Here is a 22,067-nt window from a genome sequence, read left to right on the forward strand (position 1 = left end):
TATTAATGATATGCAAAAAAGTACGTAGAGAAAGTAGCTATACATGCACAACTGCTACACACAAAACCACGGTTTCAGTTTTAACAAAATAGCATGTTATATTGCAATAAAATTATAAATCTAACATGGAAAGTTGGAAACAGTGTTTTTATATTCGAAAATTCATGTTAAAAACACATTGATATGATAGTATGTCATTGGAGTCATCTCCGTTATCTTCTCTCAAGGTTTTTGCGGGAGGATGATTCTCAGTTGTTTAAAGCTCCCTTTTGTTTTCTTGTGAAATACAAAATTGAAAAATGATAGAACACTTGACTTAAAATCCAAAAGAAATGACATTGTAATCGTCTATGTATATTATTAGGTTTTCAAATCTAAACTATGTGAAGTTCATGCTTATCTTAAAACTGGATTTTCTTTTTTGTGTCTGAAAAGCATAGCAAAATAAATAAATAAAAATTGTATGATCATACACATCGTCGTGTTGACTTTTCATAAATATATGGAGTCGAATTATGGAGATGAACGACTACTAAATATACATCCACCAAAAATTGACTTTTCATAAACATATGGAGTCGAATTCTGTAGATGAACGACTTTTCAAATCTAGTCTCATGAGGGTCATTTGGTAATTTAGTTATTAGACGTCAACAAATAATAGGTTTTATTTTAATAAAAATAAAACTTGGTATTGTTGTTACATGTAAAAGCAAATATCGTTTAATTGCGTCTGAGATAGCATAAAATCTAGGGGATGTTCATTCAGATATATTTATGAAACTATTCTGTTTTTTTTTTTTTTAATATATTTTTTTTATTTTGTTTTATTATTGTGTTAGTTAAGTTTCAATAGTTAGTTTTTCATCGATTTCATATTAAGTGTAACAAGATCGATTGTCAAACCGTAAGATTAGCTATTCACCACTTCTTTAAACCAAATTAGAGACCTTTGTCTTTTGATTTCAAGGGATGCATTCTTATTTTTCGCAGGCATGTTATTATTTTATTTTATTTTTTGTCAATTTATTTACTAGTTTCTCAAATATAGAAAATTTATAATTATTTTTATTATATACCCATTCTAACTTCATATAACATCATTACAACATATTATATATGTAATTTAAATAACATGTTAATGATTTAAGAGAATATTATACTATGTTCTATACTCATAGTCCATGTACTCAAATACCAACAATTTCGGAAGAATTTTTTAAAACCCTTCATCAGCGGGATCAAACGCCGGTAGGGTGATCGGAATTCCCAAGTGGTTGTTTCTTTCTTGAGTTTCAAGTCTCCATACTCATTAATATCTCCGATCAGTAGGATTTGGTGATTGGTCACAAATGGGTCCTTCTTTCTATGATCGTTGAAAAGCAGATAGTTCACGGTCCAATAAGTCCAATTCGATCAAATCTCTTTTTGCTGAAGGACATGAACATCCGAATTCAAGAGACGAAAATCGTTATTCAAGTAAGGATACAACTTCTTTTTACATTACCAATTTTCTAGATTATGTGTTACGTAGTGATCTGTGGCGAATATGTGTCCGTCTTGGCAAAGTAGTTGATGTGTTTATTTCGAACAAGAAATCACGAATGGGTAAACGACTTGAGCTTATTAGATTTGTGGATGTTACAGATTATGATGTTATGATAAGGAATTTATGTGATATTTGGTTTGGTTATCATAAACTTTTTGCTCCTACCCCAAGATTTTCGAAAACTGGTGATCCTCCACAACATTCTCAGAAATTTGAGTCCAATGTGGACAAGATTGCTCGCCCTTCCGCTAGTTATGCAAGTGTGGTTAAAGAAGGTCTTATGGATAATCTTGTTTTTAAAAAGGCTGATGATATTATTCATCTTTCTACATGAGACTTCATTATAGAAAAAAGAAAACGAGCTTGTCTTCTTAAAGGTAGGGATTTTCTTACCTTGCCTAATTTACGGATGCTTTGTTTTGATGAGAGATTTGAGGATTTTGATATCGATTATGTTGGTGGTCTGTGGGTTATGTTTGAGTTTAAACACAAAGAAGCGTGTAAAAACTTTCTTGCAAGTGATGTTATGAACCATTGGATTGTTGAGAAATGCCATTAGGATAGAAATTTTGTCCCACCAGGTCGATTGATATAGGTTGATGTGGAAGGATTGCCTCTACGCGCATGGAGTAAAGAAGCTTTTAGAAAGATTATGGCTAAAGGGGGTAGTATTGTCCATCTTGAAGATGATTTTGGGAGAAGATGTTTATAAGAACCGGATTTGTATTTTGTCTACATTTCAAGGAATTATCTCGGATGTGTTGAAAATTAGTGTTGATGATCAAATGTTTTCGGTAAGAATAAAAGAAGCCCCTTAGTGGAACATGTCATTTGCTTGGGATAACAATAAGACCAGGTGTGAAAAAATAAGTGGTCATGGTAATTTCCAAGAAGGTCAAGATTTTAATTCTTGTTGTGAAAAGGAAGAAGGTTCTTATGATCCGTTTGGGATCTATGAAACATTAGAAAAAATGAAAGAAGATGAGTTGAATGGTAATGTTAATCAACTGGTAGCAAATGAAGGTGATACTCATCAGAATATTAGCATCCATGCTAATAATCAAGACGAGGGTATTTTGGGAATTCTTCAGTACCAAAGCCTAAGCAAAATTTTTTGTCATCTGTTTCTATTCTTGATTGTTTCTATTCTTGATCAGGTCGACAATTGCTCTCCCACCCATGTTGCTGATTCCGATATTTTGGAAAAGGTCCAGTAAAACAAATAGGGTTCGGCTGCTACTGTTCCGGTGAATGCTTCTGTTTTGGCAGCATCCCTAGCTCATTCTACGACTTCGTTCACGGTCCCAACCACAGCAGATCAGAATTTAAATGTTGTAGATTCCCATCTCCCGGTCAGAAATTTGAATGCAGAAACGAATAAAAAGGAAATTTCCCCTGTTGGTTTTTTGGGTGGTTATGGTTGTGTTTCAGATATTGTTGATTCTGAGGATAATTTATCTCATCCTACGGTTTTTTTTTTTTTTCTAATTTTAATGCTTTTGATGGGTACTCAGATAAATCCTACAATAATAGATCTTTTTTAGTGAGATTCAAAAAACTTTGGATATCGAGAAGGCAATGGGGTATAATTTAGATGGGTGTTTTGAAAGGGGTAAAGAGATTGTTGAATGGACCGGTGATAGATCGGTGTTGAGATGAATTGTCTATCCATAAACATTCAAGGAGCAAGATGTAAAGATAAGTGTGGTTGGATTAGAACTTTATGTCATAAACATAAAGTTAATTTGTTGGCAATTCAAGAAATGAAGATGGAGGTTATTGACTTACATATGGTACAGTCTTTCTGGGGTAATAATTCATTTTCTTACACGGTTCTCCTTCTCGTGGTGCTTCAGGTGGTATTCTTCTTATTTGAGACCTGAATCGTATTTCTTATAAAAAGACTTATACTTCTAATTATTTTATTACTATTGAGTCGGTCTGGTGTAACGTCCCAAAAATACGAGCCAAAATTTTCATTTTTAAAACATATACTTAGCAAACATTAGAAATAAAACGTTCACCGATCATATCGTTTCATAAAAGTTATCGCATGTCTTGAAAAACATTTTATAAAACATAATAATGTCAGAGTATAAATTCCCAGGAGGATCTCATAGTGCGGAATACAAGGCATGTATGTGATGGGCCGCTACCGCGCCAGCTCCTTCCCTTTCGAAGAAGAGGTACCTGAAACCAAAACCGAAAACTATAAGCACGAAGCTTAGTGAGTTCCCCCAACATACCACATACCATACAATCACATAACATACATATATTGTCAGGCATATTTGGGTGCCCGACCTACCCCTTCGATCCTCTCGACCGGATATTGTCTAGTATATCTGGGAGCTGGCCTCCCCTTCGGTCCTCTCGACCGGATATTGACCAGTATATTTGGGAGCTTGCCTCCCTTTCGGTCCTCTCGACCGGATACCGACTAGCATATCTGGATGCTGGTCTCCCCTTCGGTCCTCTCGACCGGGTACTGGGGACTATTTCACCCCCTACTACTACCACATAACACATATATCATGTAATCTATCTAGCATGGCTGAGCATGACCACCCATTCGGCCCTATCGACCGGTAATCTGGGGGACTATCTCCCCTACTGTCACTAGCACATAGCATCATATCATACTAGCACAATAACATATCACAGGTAGTAGCAACCCTAGATGAATATCACAGAGATAATCATCTATCATACAACTCTTACTGGTGGGCCGACATTGTGGCCATAGACCCACCGCTACTGGAAGGTAACTCACCTCAAAGTAGCTGTTGATCTGCGTGGGAACTGACTGTCTTCTACTGCTGCTGCCGCGGAAATCCTCCGGCTATAATCCCCACAAAACACTAAGTCAAATACTGCTAATCGACCTCAGGGTAAAATGACCATTTACCCCTAACCAAGCCAAGAGTCAAAGTCAAAGTCAACTTCCAGTTGACCTGACTCGCCGAGTTGGCCTGCCAACTCGCCGAGTCCCTATCCCTTTGTCTGACCATAATCTCGTCTCTACTCGTCGAGTTAGGCATTGACTCGACGAGTTTTCCTTCTAAACCAAAGTCCAATAGTCCTTCATCCTACTCGCCGAGTTGTATGAACAACTCATTGAGTTCATCTTCATCCGAAGAACACTCTATGCAGAGATTCGCCGAGTTGTATGAACAACTCGCCGAGTCTGTTCTTGAGGCAAGATGATTTCCTTGGACTCGCCGAGTCAGGGCATTGACTTGCCGAGTTCCTTCATGGGTGAGTCTGGCTTCCGACTCACTGAGTCACACCCCATGACTCTCTACTCCACTCCGCAAACACGAAAAGGGGGAAAACTCGGGGACTCGCGACTCGACTCGCCGAGTCCGATGAACGACTCGCCGAGTCTTTCACATGCAAATACTATATACTCGATTTTGCTCGAATCCAGCTCATGCCATACATAGATCTGGGTTTCTAGGGCTTGATTAACACGTAAAGTTTCCAACTTTACGTGTAAATAAACACCAATGAAGGTTTTAGGGCTCAAAATGCACTAAAAGAGTAGATCTAGGGCTTTCATGCAATATGGCTCCATAAAGGCAGTAGATCCAAGCTCCTGGAGCTCAATCATGCCTAGATCTAAGGGTTAATCAACTTATTACAAACCCTAATTCATAATCAAGCTTGGAAATGGCTCAAGAAGGACTTTAATGGAGCTATAAGCATGAAAACAGAGGGAAACTGAGTTATACCTCAAGGAAATCACTGAAATAACACCAAGATGTCTGGCCTCCTTCTTCTCTTCTTGATCTACTCTCCTTTCCTCTCAAAATCTTCAAGAAAACACACCAAAGCACTTCAGTCTCACAAGGAACAAAGGTTGGGCGATATAGGGAGCTCTGAGGGTGAAGGGGGTGAGCTTGGGGGCGCATAAGATGACTTAAATAGGGTGCAAACCCTTGAAATTTAGGGTTTAATCAGACAGCGGGGACTTGCCGAGTCCAGAATATGGACTCGCCGAGTCGCCAACTTAAATGTGTTCCAAATCCCGTCTCTACTCGGCGATTCGGGCCTACAACTCGCCGAGTCCAAGGCTGAAAATGCAAAACACTTAGATAAATTTTACATACCAGGAACCAGGTGCTACATCTGGTCTTCTTCGGGGTTGAAAGTGTTGTTTATTGCAGTTTATACCCCGCAAGGGGCGGACTGCACAAGAAAATTATGGTCCATAATTCTCCATCTTATTAGTTCTTTTCATGGATAGTGTGTCTTGATGGGGGTCTTTAATGACGTTTGTGAGGAGTCGGAGAAAAGTGGGTCTCATTTTAATCCCGCTACATCTAGGAGCTTCAATCATTTTTTAAGCAGGCTGAGTTGACAGATATTCCCCTTGGTGGTCCCTGGTATACTTGGAGTCAGGGGCGGAGGATTGTTAGGGCCAGGAGGGGCTATGGCCCCTCCTATTTTTTTTATTAGAAATAGTCCCTATACTTTGATTTTATACATATTAGGCCCAAAATATAAAATTTTGGCTTTGGCCCCCCCTGTTCACCAATTTTTATACACATTATATTTCCGCCCCCCCCCCCCAAATATATGTTGAAGCTCCGCCACTGCTTGGAGTGATAAATGGGGTTCTAAGTTTAGTAAGTTGGATCGATTTTTAGTCTCTAATGGGTTTTTGGATATTTTACCTCATATATCGGGTACTGTGGGAGAAAAATGCTCATGATCATAGGCCCATTCTTTTATTGGAGCATAGAGGTTATTATAGGTCGGTTCCTTTCCGTGTTTTTTCTTCTTGGTTTTATATAGACGTGTTTGATGAGGTGGTTAGGAATTCTTGGGCTCAAGATCAGGGTCGTATGGAGTCTTCTCATCCTTGGGTTAAATTTAAGAAGAAACTTTAGTTTCTTAAATCTAACATTCGTCTTTGGAATACCACTAGTCGGGTCAGGTTGGGATCTAAACTTATGGAGCTCCAACAAGTGTTAGAATCTATTGATGCAAGCCTTATGGGAGACCGACGAGTCACTATTACTAAAGATATCACAAATTTGGATCATATTACAAACCTAGATTTAGCTCAAAAGGCTAAAATTCAGTGGGGTATTGAGGGTGATGAAAACTCGTGCTATTTTCATGGGTATATAAACCGTAAGAGAAGACCAATGGCGATTCGAGGAGATTTATAGGACGAGGTCTGGACTGACGACCCAATTAGGGTTAAGGAGGAACTTCGTGATCATTTCCAATCTCTTTTCTCTAAGCAGACTGGTCCTCGACCACAGAAGGATCATAGTCATTTTTCCAAGCTGTCAGCTTCTCAGATTCACTTTCTACATGCTCCTTTTACACTAGAGAAAATTAAAAAAGCAGTTTGGGATTTTAGATCGTCTAAAGCTCCTGGACCGAATGCTTTTTCTTTTGGTTTTACTAAACGGTATCAGGATATTTTTGATTTTCTATCTCATTTTTACACCCACTCCTTAATCCCTAAGGGGTGCAATGCATCATTTTTTACTATGATCCCAAAAGTTAGAGACCCGAAGAATGTTAGAGATTTTAGACCAATTAGTTAGATTGGTTTCCAATACAAGATTATTGGTAAAATTCTTGCTAATAGGTTGGCGGAGATTATTAGTAGTGTGGTTAGTATGGAGAAATCTGCATTTATCAAAGGCATACAGATTTTAGATGGCCCTTTTCTCCTTAATGAGATTGTTGCTTGGAGTAAGGCTTCTAAAAATCCTCTTTTGGGTTTCAAAGTGGACTTCGAAAAAGCCTATGATTCTTTATCCTGGGATTACTTGTCACACCCCCAAACCAAGGATGGCGGAAACGTCCGGGGGTGGAGGACTTCATGTAGTATCACAACGAGTATAATAGTGCTCAAAGTAAATACAACCATCATAAATATAATTGAATAAGTTGCACCAAAGTATATGTTTACATGATTCAAATCAATTACAGTATGATGACAAAATTCATTGTTTGACGATTTATCGTCCCATCCTCAAAATACTGTTGGTTTTCCTGTTTCACTGATTTCCTGAGAATACAAGTAGTTTTGAAAAAGTGTCAACAATTAAGTTGGTGAGTTCATAAGAGTTTTGTTTTACGAAGAAACCGTTTTCCTTGTAAAAGCAATAGAGTATGATTTCCATAAAATCCAATATTTTCTTAGTTAAGTGTGGAATGAATGCTCCTATGTTATGCGATAATGAATTCTAGAAGAACCCTTAGATTTCTTCTATGATCACTCAGCGTATATAAGTTATATATAAATTGAGTTAAATGAACTGTTGTAGTCTAACAATTCTAGACGAGATGTAGTGTTAATAGAATCTGTTCCAAAGAAAATCCAATATTTTCCTTATAAAAGTTATGTAGTCCTAAATCCCATGACCGAAAATGAACAAGTATTTTTCCATACTTAAAATAATTCATGTAAGTTTAAATCGACATAAACTCGTTTGATTTAGAAGTAAACCCCTTTTTAAGGTAAAAGTTTCCTTGTAAACTTGAAAGATTGTTAACTACCTATGTGAGTCGCTATAACCATACTATGACTAGAAAGAACTTGCACAATGTTTTTCAGACGTTAGGATACTATGACTCTTGTCACCCGTAGACCTGCCGGTCCCACTGTAGCTAGCAGCAAGGTGTGGGGTGTCAAACCCAATATAGATCTATACACAATTATCACGCTCTCCCTACAAGAGACTCTGGTTATAACTTATAGGAATTTGGATCCCGCACTCGAACGTACGGGTAGAGAATTGCCTCATAACCTAAGTTAACTAGTTTACACATAGTTTGATATTAAAACCTCTTCCGTGGAGGAAGTAAAATCACCTTTTTTGAATAAATTAGTGATACGAATTCCTTAAAATATTACTTATTATAATTTATCACGTGGGATATGAGAAACTCATTTGTTTTGAGGGTAAAACCTTTTTCATGTAGTAAAAATCTATAAACTATGCTCATTGAAGTTTATAATATGTGTTCGGAATGATTGAGCAAACCTTATCATGAACGTCTAAATTTCAGTTTATAATGATAAATTGTCAAGAAAATACATTCAATATTTGGATCTTATTGTTATACACTTTGCTCAACATAATACAAAGTGTTATGAAACGTTATAAGCTGTTAACTAGTTTTTAGCCTTTCAGCACTGTTTTAGAAAAATTATACGAAGTCGAAAACTGAATCCGTAAATTCCAAGAGTTCACAAAATGTGTCTAGTTTATTCATAATTTTTATTATGATTTTGGAAGTCTTTAACTTGTGTTTAAATGTCCATATTCACAGACTGCTCCAGATTTGTTCTTGAAATGATAGGTTGTTTTGTAAAAATCACCATAAATCGTAGAAAAATCGTATCGGGATGTCCAAATAGTCATTTTAAAGGTATAAACCAGAACTATTTGCATCTAATACAGTTTTGAAAGCCAAGTTGACCAAAACAGTCCATGAATGGAGTTAAACTTTCTTGATGAAAGTTGTTGGAAAAGTTTAGTTATGTTCTTGGTGTTTTAACTTGTATCCCCCCCCCCCCCCTTAGAACTTAAGAAAACATGAAAATATAAGGGTATGAACTCACCTTATATGATTCCAGTGGGTGAATGTTGAAGGAGAGAAGTGTTCAACTCAAGAACACTTGGAGGATTGCTTGAAGATTCGAGAATCTAACACCAATGTGATGAAATTTGTGTAAGCAATCTATGATTTTGGGTAGAAGGAAGTGTAATAATCATAAGGATGATGAAAATACTTACCAAAAGTAGAAGGAAAGCCTTGGAAAATGCCTTGGAAATCTCAAAATTGAGAGAGAAGAGTTGAGAGAAAAGTGTTTGATCTTTTGGTGGAAATGAGGGAAAATGAGTGAAGTAAGGAGAGAGAGTGAGTTTTCCCAGCTCTTAGAACGTGAGAATGGATGGAAATGATGATAAAGTACATTGACATGACCTAGATATGGTGGAAGGAGTGTGGCTGGTCATGGAGTGGGTGTGGGTGGTTGTTTGTGTCATAAACTAAAGAAAAGTCAACACTCCACCTCTTGTACTTCACCCACTCTTCTTGGATAAGATTTATCCCCAAAAACGTGATTATTTAATAAATATGGGGCCTTATATGTTAAAATAAAGTTTTAGGTGAAAATCCCGCGTTAAAATAATTAAAAACGGGCCTAAAACGCAAAACTAGTCGAAAACCGGGAAGAAAAAGCTTTTCTGCGAGACCTCTCGGTTCTTGGCCAAGGTTCGGTCCTAAAGCTGCTAGGCGCGAAGGCGAAATGGAGCGAAAGAGTAAGAAGCGAAATAGCCCGAAGGCGAAGGTAGGAAGCGAAGGCTTCAGGTTCGGTTGGTCCGAGGTTCGAGCCCGAGAAGGAGGGTTCGGTCCGAAGGCTAGAGCTCGGTTCGGTCCCTGGTGCATGGTTCGGTTCTTCAGCAGTTCGGTTCCTATAGGGACCTTCGGTTCTAAGAGGGTTCGCCCCTAGAGAGTGGGTTTCGGGTCCTTAAGGCTATTTTTCCCATTTTTACCCCATTTTAAGCGGTTTTTGACCCGGTTAAGGGTCGGGATGGCCCGAAAGACTATAAAAAGTTAAAGGAACTTTTGAGAGAGATTTGGGGGAAATTTCACATACTAGGAGAGATTTTTCATACTTAAAGAGATTTGGGAGAGATTTCACATACTTGGAGAGATTTGGGAGAGATTTCACATTCTTGGAGAGATTTGGGAGATATTTCACATTCTTGGAGAGATTTGGGAGAGATTTCACATTCTTGGAGAGATTTCTCATACAGAGAGAGATTTGGGAGAGATTTCACATTCTTGGAGAGATTTGGGAGAGATTCTAAATAGAGAGAGATAGAGTGAAAACGATTGAGAGAGGTTTCATGTGTGACATTTGTGAGTGTCCGGCTTCGCAACGCAAGGTCCGTAATCCCCATTAAGCCATGTTTAAGGATCTTACACACTCCCGATGAGTATGCAAATTTGTTTTATCGGTTTGGTTCATTACTTAATGCAGTTTTAGGTTAATGAAATCTAGATATACGAACTTTTCAATTGATGATTTCTCATTAGCATAGCGAGTTGTATAGTAATTACCTAACGTAAGCCCTAGTACCCAATGGTTAATTGATTCGACCGGTTTAACTTGTTGACTTTAGTTGACTTTGACTTGACCGTAAATTGACGGTTGTCACATTACTTAATGAAGATAATGCATATTATGGGGTTTGGTTCTCTATGGTGTTCTTCAATTTTGGAGATGCTTTCCTCTGCTACAGTTTCGATCCTTGTGAATGGTTCTCCTTCTCAGGAGTTTCATATGTTTAAAGGTTTAAGGCAAGGTGATCCTCTTTCTCCTTTTCTATTCGTATTGGCCATGGAGGGGTTACATGTGGCCTTAATTTGGGATCAGATGGTCAATATGTATAAGGGGATTTTCATAATATGTATAGCCATTTCTCACCTTCTTTATGTTGATGATGTAGTCTTGATGACAAAGTGGGATCGGGAGAATGCGCTCCATATTGTTCGTATTCTTCGTTGTTTTTTTAGCCTCGGGTTTGAAAATCAACTTACTCAAAAGTAAGTTGTTTGGTGTAGGGGTTTGTGCAAACCAGGCCTCTTCTACGGCTAACTGTATGGGTTGTACTTCGGGCACCTTCCCTTTTACTCATTTGAGGAGTTCCTGTTGGGCAAAACATGTCCAAAGTTGAGTCTTAGGATCGTATTATGGACAAGGTTGCAGAAATCGATATTAATCGGCGATTAATCGTGGATTAATCGCTTAACGTTCTCCAATCGTCGATGATTAGGGTATTAATCGGAAATTTAGGATTAATCGGGTTTTGCGGGATTAATCGGTCTTGGCGGGATTAACCGATCAACAAAAGTAAAAATAATAAAATAGTAAAAAAAAATAATTCAAAAATTGAAAAAAAATTCAAAAAACAAACTTTTTTTTACTCCAAAATTTTCAAATTTTCAAATATTATACCAAAATGTTCATATTTTCGTATTTTCAATTTTTCAAATTTTCAAATTACAAAATTTCTTATTTTCTAATTTTGAAGTACATGTTTTTCTTAAGATATATTAATATTTGATTAATTTAAATATTTTATTAATAATCTATGGTCCCCTATTAATCCTCGCAAAGACCGATTAATCTCTTAACACCAGTTGACCGTCGAGCTACCGTCGATCGATTTTTACAATCTTGATTATGAATCGTTTCCGAAGCAGATTGGTGGGTTGGAAGGCAAATCACCTTTCTTTTAGGGGGCGGCTAACTTTGATTAAGTCAGTTTTGGGGTTTATTGGTAATTACTGGATGTCCATTTACCTTGTTTCTTTAACGATCATAAATAATTTGGAGAGATTAAGAGCTTCTTTCCTGTGGGGAGCTGATTTGGATGATTGTCGCATGCATTGGATTCGGGAGGATATGGTTCTTGCTTCTAGAGATGTTGGAGGATTGGGGGTTGGTAGTCTCTTTGCCTTTAACAGGGCTTTACTTCTTCGTTGGAAGTGGCGCTTCTTCCACAACCAGATATTGTTATGGTTCGGGGTGGTAAACACTTTATATGGATTGGGTGACCTCTCTACCCCTTTGATCCTGAGGAGAGCTTGGGTAGGTTCTTAGAATGGTACTACAAGGATGATAGTTAATCTTAAAGATTGGGGTTTTGATTTTCATACTTTATCTCTTATTAGAATTGGAGATGGGGCTTATACTTCCTTTTGGCATGATACTTGGAAGGGTGATAAACCCTTTGTTGTTTCTTTCCATAGAGGGTTCGCATTGGATAATCATTGTATATCTAATGTCAAAGATTGTTTTTAATTGGTTGGGATATGGATAAGCTCAGACGTATTCCAAGAGAAGGTATTGAAAAGTCTCGGTGGGATTCTTTCTTGGATTTGATGCATGATGTTCAGCTTCGTCCTGTTCCGGATGGGCTAGGTTCGTCTCTTGATATTTCCGACTCTTTTTTAGTTTCACCTGCTCGTTGTGCTTTGGATAGTGGCTTTCTCCTCGGGAGATATGGTTACTAGATGGAATAATTGGGTTTCCATTAAACTCAATATTCTCATTTCGAGAGTTCAATTAAAGAGTATTCCTACGAGAGAGAGATTATCTTCCACATGTATTATGGTGTCCTCAATTATGTGTTCGGTTTGTTCTTGTATAGTGGAGACTATTGACCATGTTTTTTCTAGTTGCTCAAAGTTGATTGATATTTGGGCCAGAATTGCTATTTAGTGGGATGTTTGTCTTCCAGCTCAGATTTCGATGCAGTCACTAATCACTTGGTCGGATGTAATCACTTTACTTGGTTAGCCCTTCAGAATTGAGCTAAAAGGATGTTTTAAACCATAATATTAAAGTTGAAGGATGTTTTAAACCATAATATTATAGAACTAGTAGGATGCCCATGCTCCGCATGGGATGAAAGGATATCAGATGCTTCGCATGGGACATGGAACGGAAGGATATCAGATTTTGATTAATTGTTAGATGGGTAATAAGTTGGAATTTATTACATTTTTAGGACATAATAAATGGCCGGGATGGTTGGATGTGCAAATATCTTATTTAGTTTTTATTACTTTACAAAAAATGTCAAGATAACCCATTTGAATAATTATACCCAAACGACATTATTGTTCAGAACAACAAAAGAGTAACTAACACCCAAATATTAAAAAATGACTTGATAAGCATCCCATCATTTCTAACTTTTAGTCGAATATGCCACTTACAAAGACTAATAAATTTATTTTGTTTCAAATATCAATTTTCCATCCAGTTGTCCTCCTAATCATGCCACCTAGAAAATCAACATCTAGGACAAGTCCATAAAAGAAAAAATTAATTAGGGGAATTAGCAACTACATTCACCAATTTTGTACTATTTTCTTCATTCGAATATGGTGACTTTGTTTCAAAAAATGACAGACCTTAATAGCAAAAAATAATAATAATAATAATAAAATAAAAAAAGAACTAAATAGTAAAATGTAAAATAAACCGAATAATAAATAAGAAAAGACAACCATTTAGAAGAATTAAACGAACCACAGACTTCAGATCCAAATTTCCACTAAACCCCTTTAAAATCATAACTTCAGCTGCAAATATTTCGTCAACCTCTGCTAGCTCCTGTGAAAGTTGATCATTGTCATGTGTCATCATGTTAAAACTACGTATTTTATAAACCTGTGAAATCTTGACATTTGAGTTGGGATTCTCATCCATACATACCTTTGTAATACCTCCTTAATCACCTCTAACAAAGCTTTTCTAAACCGATCAAGAATGGATCGTGTTCTTGATTAAGAAAAACAGAGAAATGTATATGAGAAAGATTATCACCAACTGATTACTAAATCGCACAACAATACAAACATGCTCATACCTTTCAATGCCTGAATAACTTGTTCCTAGAAATAACTTATCATCAAAACTTATCACATCTGTCAATGGTCATATTAGATATACTTACATCTAGATAATATAGAGCTATAATATATAAATAAAAGAAATGAGTTGAATAAGCATAAGCAAAAAATACATAAATGGTAGATTATACTAGCCATTTTTGGAGAAAAAAGTAATAAATGCCCCCAATTCAAAAAGATGAAAATGGGATTGGATCCCATACCTGTTTCCCCATTTTTAAGAGTTGTTCCCATGAATTACTTCCTTAGCATCTTTGCAATCAGGTATATGCATTACAAAAAACCCATGAATTACTTCCTTAGCATCTTTGCAATCAGGTATATGCATTACAAAAAACCAAGTTTTTTAAAGTATTTCTTCCTAGTATTAGTCCTCTCAGTAAGTAATAAGCAAGATATCAGGATATAAAGCAGTCAAAGTTACCTGTCTCGAACCAAATAACATGGGGAAGTAAGTCATTCATCATCAATTGAATATTCTTTGTCACATAGGTCAGCTTGCATTTTCCTACAGTTAATAGAAACCAAACAATATTTCAGTTTATTGATTTCATAAAAGAGGTTAAAAAGATAACATTAAACACTAAGTGAGCACAAAATTAAGATTCCTATAAGATATGAATAATGGATTTGAATAAAAATTCAAAAACTTGGTTCAGGAATTTTATCGAACACTTGGCATGCATCATCAAATTTACTTTCAAACCTCAAAACTAACTGGGTGGGTATAGTTGAATTGTATTCTTGAGGTACGATGGAGGTGACTCAGGTACGTTGAACAGACGCCCATATTCCCTTCACAATAATAATTGGGTGTTCAGATTATTACTACTTTGTACATATTGATAATTGTTGTATGTTGCGCTTAATCAATAAGAAAATATGTTTCAGACATCACTTTAGAATGCCTGGTAGAGAAATTTAAATCAATTTATAAAGATTTAAACAAACGTACCTTCAAGCATCACCTTATCTGAAGTAACTCTACAAACATGAATCGGTATTGATGAAGCAATCGATGGCAGAATAAAAGAAGATTAATCAATTTCAAATTTTATACCTTGTTAATATCTTGGTCAAAATAAATGGAAGCCAATCGATTTTAAGGGGAAAAGAGAAGCAGTTGGCAAGGCAAATGGGATGATTGATTTTCTTTCTTCTCTTCCTAATACCTGTATAGTGTATGTCGTCTCCTCCTTTCTAAGGACCACATAGCAACACGCAACAACGGAAAAGCTAAACATGGGTGGGGAATGCACCTATTGTCGGTGGGAATTAGAATTGCTTTTCCTTCCCGTGGGGATTAACGCTTCCCAATGACGAAGTTGGAAAAGGAGTAGGATAGAGTGAAGGCGGTGTCAGAAGAGCCATGATTAACTTCATCTGCATCAACCCGAACTAACGCCTTGTCACGAGTTCTAATTAAGGAGAGAAATAAGAGGATACGGAGGGAAAGTGAGGGGTGTCGAAGGAAAATCGTATTTCCGAGTTTCATTAATGAAAGGAAAGTGAGGGAGGGGAAGGATTTTGGAGTCATATTTTCCTTCCAAAATTTTCTCCCAAATTGAGCAGATTTGGGAAGAAAGTGAGAGGGAAGGAAAATTTTATGCTTTATTTGCTTTTTCCTTCTAACTCGGGAACACAAAAACTTAAAATTTTCCTTCCATTTCCTTTCATTTCCTTCGAATTCGGGAACACGAAATAATGAATATTTTCCTTCACCTCCCTTTCTTTCCGTCAAAATTTTTCTTCCCTTTTTTTTAATGAATTTACAAAAAAAACTTGGGAACAAGGCGTAAAGGCTTCGCAGATCCCCTTTTTGCACTTCAAGATCATAGAGAGAAACGACCATTGGTTAGCATACGTACATGGAGATGGTAGATTTCGGTAGCTTTTGCTGCCCTCCATAATCCGATTAGAGCGAAAGTAGATGATGGTTCAATCGATTTCGAAAAGTCGCAGTATGGAAAAGAAATCGATAGAAGAAGCGGAGGTGGAAGAACAGATGGAAGATAAATTGACTAAGACAGGGGGCGTTATTGCATGTTATAACGGCCCAAACACCGCCCCACCTCCCCGTTATTGCACGTTATTAGTTTCCACGTTATATTTCGTTACCACCACCACGGCCTTTAACGCCGTTTTTTTTTTTTTCTTAAAACACATGAGTGGGCGTTGCCCACTCCGACCAGTCTAAGAAAGGCGGTGGCGAACTGTGACAACCTCAAATTTATTTCCGTTACAAATCTCATTTTCACTAACGGAATGCGTCACTATACGTTATTTTATGTAATATTTGGAATCGTCAATAACTGAATATCTAATTATATGCATGTCTTGATATTATCATAAGAAATGTAACTCGTATGTGTTAAACACGTTTAACCTAATAGAGTTATATTACTTTTTCAACCACTTCACCCGGGTAAAAAGTTTTAACCCAGTTAACTTTAAACATCGGGTAGCCGTGTATCGGGTGCGATACCCGAGGCATATGAAATGAGTGTGCACAACATTTGAACACTCTTTCACCATACAATCACTCTCTCTCACTACTTTCTCTCTCTAGACTCGAAATCGACCCCAATTCCGCTAATTTCCGACTTCCAAACGTAAGTACTCATCCTCTAACTTAATCTAGACATACTTCATTGAATTTAGAAGCCAAAATCATAGAAATCAAGGACCAAAAAAGAGTTTACGGCCTAAGAAGCTCCTTAGGCCGTAAACCCCCAAAATCATGCCAAAGACCATGTTTTTCCTTCTTTTAAGCTAGTATACTAATTAAGGCATATATCTAGAAGAGTTTGGACACTAAAACACAAGAAATTGATGCCTAAAAAGGAGTTTACGGCCCAGGCTTGTGCTTAGGCCGTAAACACCTCAAACACCCCACAAATCTTTGTTTAAAGCCCCAAAAACTCATCTAGGGTGTTTGGTAATTTGGACTTGACAACAAGGAAGGCTTAAATGCATCAAACAACTTCATTTGAACACAAAAAGAGGAGTTTACGGCCAAGGCTAAGCTTGGGCCGTAAACACCCATGTTTTTGTGTCAAACAAGTCCCTAAACCACTCCAATGCATGTAAGGAATTTAGCTAAGACCTTTGGGGGTGTGTTGTACCATTAAACTTCACATTTTGAGGCCAAATGAAGAGTTTACGGCCAAGGATATTCTTGGGCCGTAAACTCCCCAAATTTCATGCCAAGTTGTCCCAAAACTCATTATAGGGCCTTCTAGGATTTATCTAAGGTGAATGAGACCATGTTTTGATGGGTTTTGGTCATAAGACATCCTATGTGCTCATACAAACCCTAATGCTTGGATCTAGGTTTCTCTATTGTACATGCTTTGAATCCAAGACTATAAACCCTAATTCTATCATATGGAAATCAGAATTCACATGTAAATAGGTTTAAGAACATACCTTGATTGTTATATAGCAATAACAATCCAATTCCTCCTTGAATTGACCTTGGAAAGCTGAGAGTCACAAGTGTCACTCCTCTAATGGCTTACAAACACCATAAGCAAGTGGAGAAGGTATAAAGAGAGAGGAAGGAGGTTAGAATTCGTCCTTGAGACCTCTAGGGAAGGGTTAGACGAATTCCTAAGCCCTAGGGGGTTTATATAGGTGTAAAGATTAGGGTTTTAGTCCTTATCCTTATCTAGTTGTTTGCCCACCAAGCAACCATAAGATAAGTCTTAGAAACCCTTATCCTAGTCAAATTCTAAGTGATTATCACTTCAAATTCGTCCACCATATATATAAGATAATTCTTACCTTATTTTGTAACTATCACATAATTACAATTCAGCCCCTCTAGTTTAATTAATTACACTTGATCACAAAATTAATTCTTAATTAATTATTGACCAATATTAATTAAACAAATATGATTTCTCCTTTAATATATTATTCTTATAACATATTAATAAATCATAATAACCTCTCTCTCTTTATTTATTTCTCCAATCAAGTTGCTTTGGTGAAGGCAACCCAAAAGGACCATGCACCATCGGGTCAAGTACATACCAAAATAGTTATGGACTTAGACACTAATCCAACAGTTGTACCATTAAAACATACATCTTGAAGGACTTAATGGAGTTTACGGCCCAATAACAAGTCTTGGCCGTAAACTCCCCAAAAATGTCACAAATTAGAAGTTAAATCCCTCCATTTTGGTCCAAAACACATACCATTAAAGTAAGGAAGTGAAATAAGGCCTTAAACATACATTTTGGAGTACCACATGAGTTTACGGCCAAGCCTAGGGGGCTTACGGCCGTAAACTCCCAAAGGGTGGCCTTTTAGGCCATAAACTCTAAGGGAGTGAGCTCATGGACCTTCCCGTAAATCATTCATGGCCTTGTACCACTCCCGGGAACCCTTTCTAGGCTATAAAACCCCGAAAACGATGCTAGAATGCCCAAATACTATAATGAAAAGCATAAGATGATTAACTTCTTGTAAAATACATATTTCATATGACATTAGGGTCCTAAAAGGTGCTCAAGTGGTTATTTGGTACCAAACGCTCAATCGACACTTTTACCCGATTTACCCGATTCACCCGATTTCCGCGATTTCAGGTGAGTTCATACCCCTTTAATGAACCTTTCAAATGTTTTAAATGTTTTAGGGGGGAGATACAAGTTGCTTATAAATGTTTATGTAAAGTTTTGCAGAACGATTTCCGCGTTACAAGGATTAATCACATGTGATTCACTACCCTTAGTTCAAATCACATGTGATTTGTCCCTATGCCTTATAAACGGGTTTTACATTTTCAAACTATTTTTAAACAGTAAGCCAGATTTTAAATGTTCTTTTGGAAAAATACTTTTATTAAATCAATTTACTTATAAAATGTAACCACTCTGATATATTTATATAAGTAAGACTTGGAGGACTTAGGACCGATATCTCGCCTTATTTCCTGTTCTTGTTTGATTGTGGGCTTAGGGTAGTAGTTATCTGTCCAACTGTCGTTGATTTCTTAGTTATATAACATGTATATCAGTAAGGGATACGAATATTACTGCTTTCACTTAATACTAAAGTCATTACATGTCAAGAACCATCCACACTAAGTTAACTATAATAGGTATAGTTAATGTTGTTACTACTACTACTCGCTAAAGTCACTACTCTTTACAATATAATACTCACTACTACCAGATAATACCCTAGTAAGAGAATACACTATGATCAATACTAAAAGATTACTACACTATAACAAAAGAGAAAACACTAAACAAACAATAATATACGAACCCACTACGAGATACTCTATTCGTTACCCACTACGCCCGGAGTTTTCCGATAGGAAGACGACACTACATGTATAGATCTATACGGAGCAGACGCTATTACATCCCGACTGTTAATTTCAGTCCGCGCCGTGCAGGCCCAGGGATGCCACTACTTCACTATACTGTGCATGACCGGGATGGTTATGGGATCCTCTATTATCCTCACTATTAGTATATACAAGGAATGCACTATAACTACACTAAATTACTACACTAAATGCTAAACTGCATCCCGAAGTGAGTAAGTATCTACCACTAAAAGAAGCTTGCACCTCTATCACTGATTACAGGCTTGACCCATTCTATCACAATTATTATTTGGAGATTTTCCAATATACGTTTACAATAAACTGTTTCAAAGAAATGAAGAATGCATACTTTTCACAGATTGTCACTTACAATGTATTTTCTGGAAAAATATGGGATTTTTCTAAGTTTCTACTACTTAAGAATATAAATGACACATTTTTCGCACTAATGATTTGTATACAAAAACTCACACTATACTCTTATGAACTCACCAGCTTTATGTTGATATTCGTTTTCAAAATAACTTGTATCTTCAGGTCAAAGATAGACAGGTACAGACGCAGCATTTTTGGAGAAGGTGGAGCACACAAGACCCATCTCTTATTTTTGATTTACTTTTGGGTGATTGTTAAACATTACAAAGCACACTTGTAATTAAATTCACTATGTAATGCAATGGTTGTATGTTTCTTGTTTCTACTATTATGCAATTGTGATGATACTGTACACTACGTCATCCACCCCGAAACGTATTCCGCCGTTATCGGTTTTGGGGTGTGACAGATTGGTATCAGAGCATTGTTTATAGTGAATCAAGTATATCAACCTATAAAAGATATACGAACTATAAACACTTCGGGACTAAAACACTCTGACCAAGAATATATACTGTTAAGTATCTAAAAGATCTAACTAAGTATATATATACACACATCACTATAAAACACAGGAATCGGTATTGTCCTAGAACAAAACGAAAGTATTAAGATTGTTGGGTAGCACAATTGGGTTTAGAGACATATAGTCACATTCAGGATGATGTAGCCTGATCAACTACGTTTTCCTGAGAGTGACTAGCATGTGCCTAAGTTTGGTTGTGATGTTGCAACAAGTCTAAAACTTACCAACAATACCACAATAACGCTACCATAAGAATACTATAGGAGTATTCTGTATCTCTAGATTATACGTATGTGTTAACAAAAAGGGTCGTTACTAGTAGGACAATAGTTGCTAAGTGGATACACCACGATTACATGTGATTAGGGCGCTATAGACTCAGAATCTGCAGCCTTTGCTTCATTCCCTGTTCTTGTTTGATTGGGGGTCTGGAGTTAGGGTGGTTTATTCGAAGGACTATCTTGCTTCGGTTACATGTAATCGGTATGCACTATGCAAGTATTGGGTCAACTAGTAATGATCCTTCCTATAAGTATCTTAGAATAGTACGTCTATTAATCTTCTTTTCCCCCCTTTCTCGCATAGATAGCATGGCTGGCTTCCACCTACCCGGTGATCCGTACTTTCCGAACCAGGGCAATGGAGGATGGCTCGAAGAGGAGTCAGACGACGATCACCTTATTCCTTTGGATGATCATCATGCTGAAGGCTTCTCGGATAGCTCGAGCTCCGAGCCAGAAGTCAATAACCAACCTCCTGAAGCCCCGAACCCTAACCCCCGACCGGCATTTCAGGGCCCCACTCCTATGTGGGCAGTATCCTTGCATCAATGGAGCGAGGAGCAGGGTCAGCCCTTGCCTTACAATGGAGACCGAAGCTTCTACAACATAAGCGAAGGAGGATCGGCGGATCGGGTTCTGCCCATCATGATCCGAAGGATTGCCAGGAATGTTGAGCAAAGTCAAGCTGCTATTGGTCGAGTTGTAGAAGTGGATGCCAACTCAAACCTCAACACTGTTCGCATCCGCCAACTCGAAGAAGCCATGGACAGGACAAGGAGGACCAACGAGGCTCTGCAGCATCAGCTGGCTGCATCCCGAGCTGAAGTTAGGGAACTCCGAGCACGCCAAAGGACTCATGATCGACACCTTCAAGAAGTTATGCGTCAACTAGCGGATCTGAGGATTCGCCCAACAAGCAACCGTCGCCAGTAGAAGACATCTAGTTACCTCGCTCTTTTGTTTAAAGGATTAGCCTTTTATCTCTATGTTCCGTAGGTCTCTTGTCTGTAAACATTCCTAGTTTAAAAGTACTCTAGTTGAACCTCTAAATTGCCAACATTTTCTCTATGGTATGATGTAAGACCTACTGCTAGGTCAATTTTCATGAATTTGTGTTGCATCATTAATACCAGTATATTGGCAGTTGATTTCTCTATTGCTATAACTCTTACCCTGATCTTGGATTATGTTGATTTAATCCACGAAACACTCTATTCATATTCACAATAGGCTCTTACTATTGCTATCATTTCTATGATCTTCCAGTGAAGGATGCCTCCACGAAAGCGTCCCAGCAGAGGAAGACCCGCAACTCAAACCCCTCCTCCACCACCTCCTCCTCCTCAGTTCGATCCAATGTTGTTCCAAACGGCTGTGACTGCGGCTGTAACAGCAGCCATGGCCCAAATGAACTCGGGTGATGCGAGCGGTGGGAATTCTAGATTTGGTGAAGTCCACCAACGAGTGCAGGGATGCACTTATAAGGACTTCATGAATTGTAAACCTGCTTTCTTT

At 37.5% G+C, this 22,067-nt stretch overlaps 1 long non-coding RNA gene across 11 annotated transcripts; it reads right to left on the reverse strand.

Annotated features, from left to right (window-relative positions):
* Positions 1-13,434: 13,434 nt before the first annotated feature.
* LOC145074696 (uncharacterized) lies at positions 13,435-15,437 on the reverse strand. 11 transcript variants are annotated; one of them, XR_013692008.1, is made up of 7 exons: positions 15,193-15,437; positions 14,976-15,004; positions 14,445-14,528; positions 14,224-14,326; positions 13,978-14,035; positions 13,824-13,889; positions 13,435-13,721 (listed from the first exon to the last, which is right to left on the reverse strand). It is a non-coding gene; the product is annotated as an uncharacterized LOC145074696 (long non-coding RNA). The 11 variants fall into 11 exon arrangements; XR_013692016.1 differs by adding an exon at positions 14,727-14,815 and having other exon boundaries at positions 14,224-14,272; positions 14,976-15,424; XR_013692007.1 differs by having other exon boundaries at positions 13,978-14,326; positions 15,193-15,435.
* Between the last annotated feature and the right edge of the window lie 6,630 nt (positions 15,438-22,067).

This window comes from Lactuca serriola, chromosome 9, assembly GCF_051521515.1.
Source record: "Lactuca serriola cultivar US96UC23 chromosome 9, Lser_US96UC23_V15, whole genome shotgun sequence".
Taxonomy (NCBI): domain Eukaryota; kingdom Viridiplantae; phylum Streptophyta; class Magnoliopsida; order Asterales; family Asteraceae; genus Lactuca; species Lactuca serriola.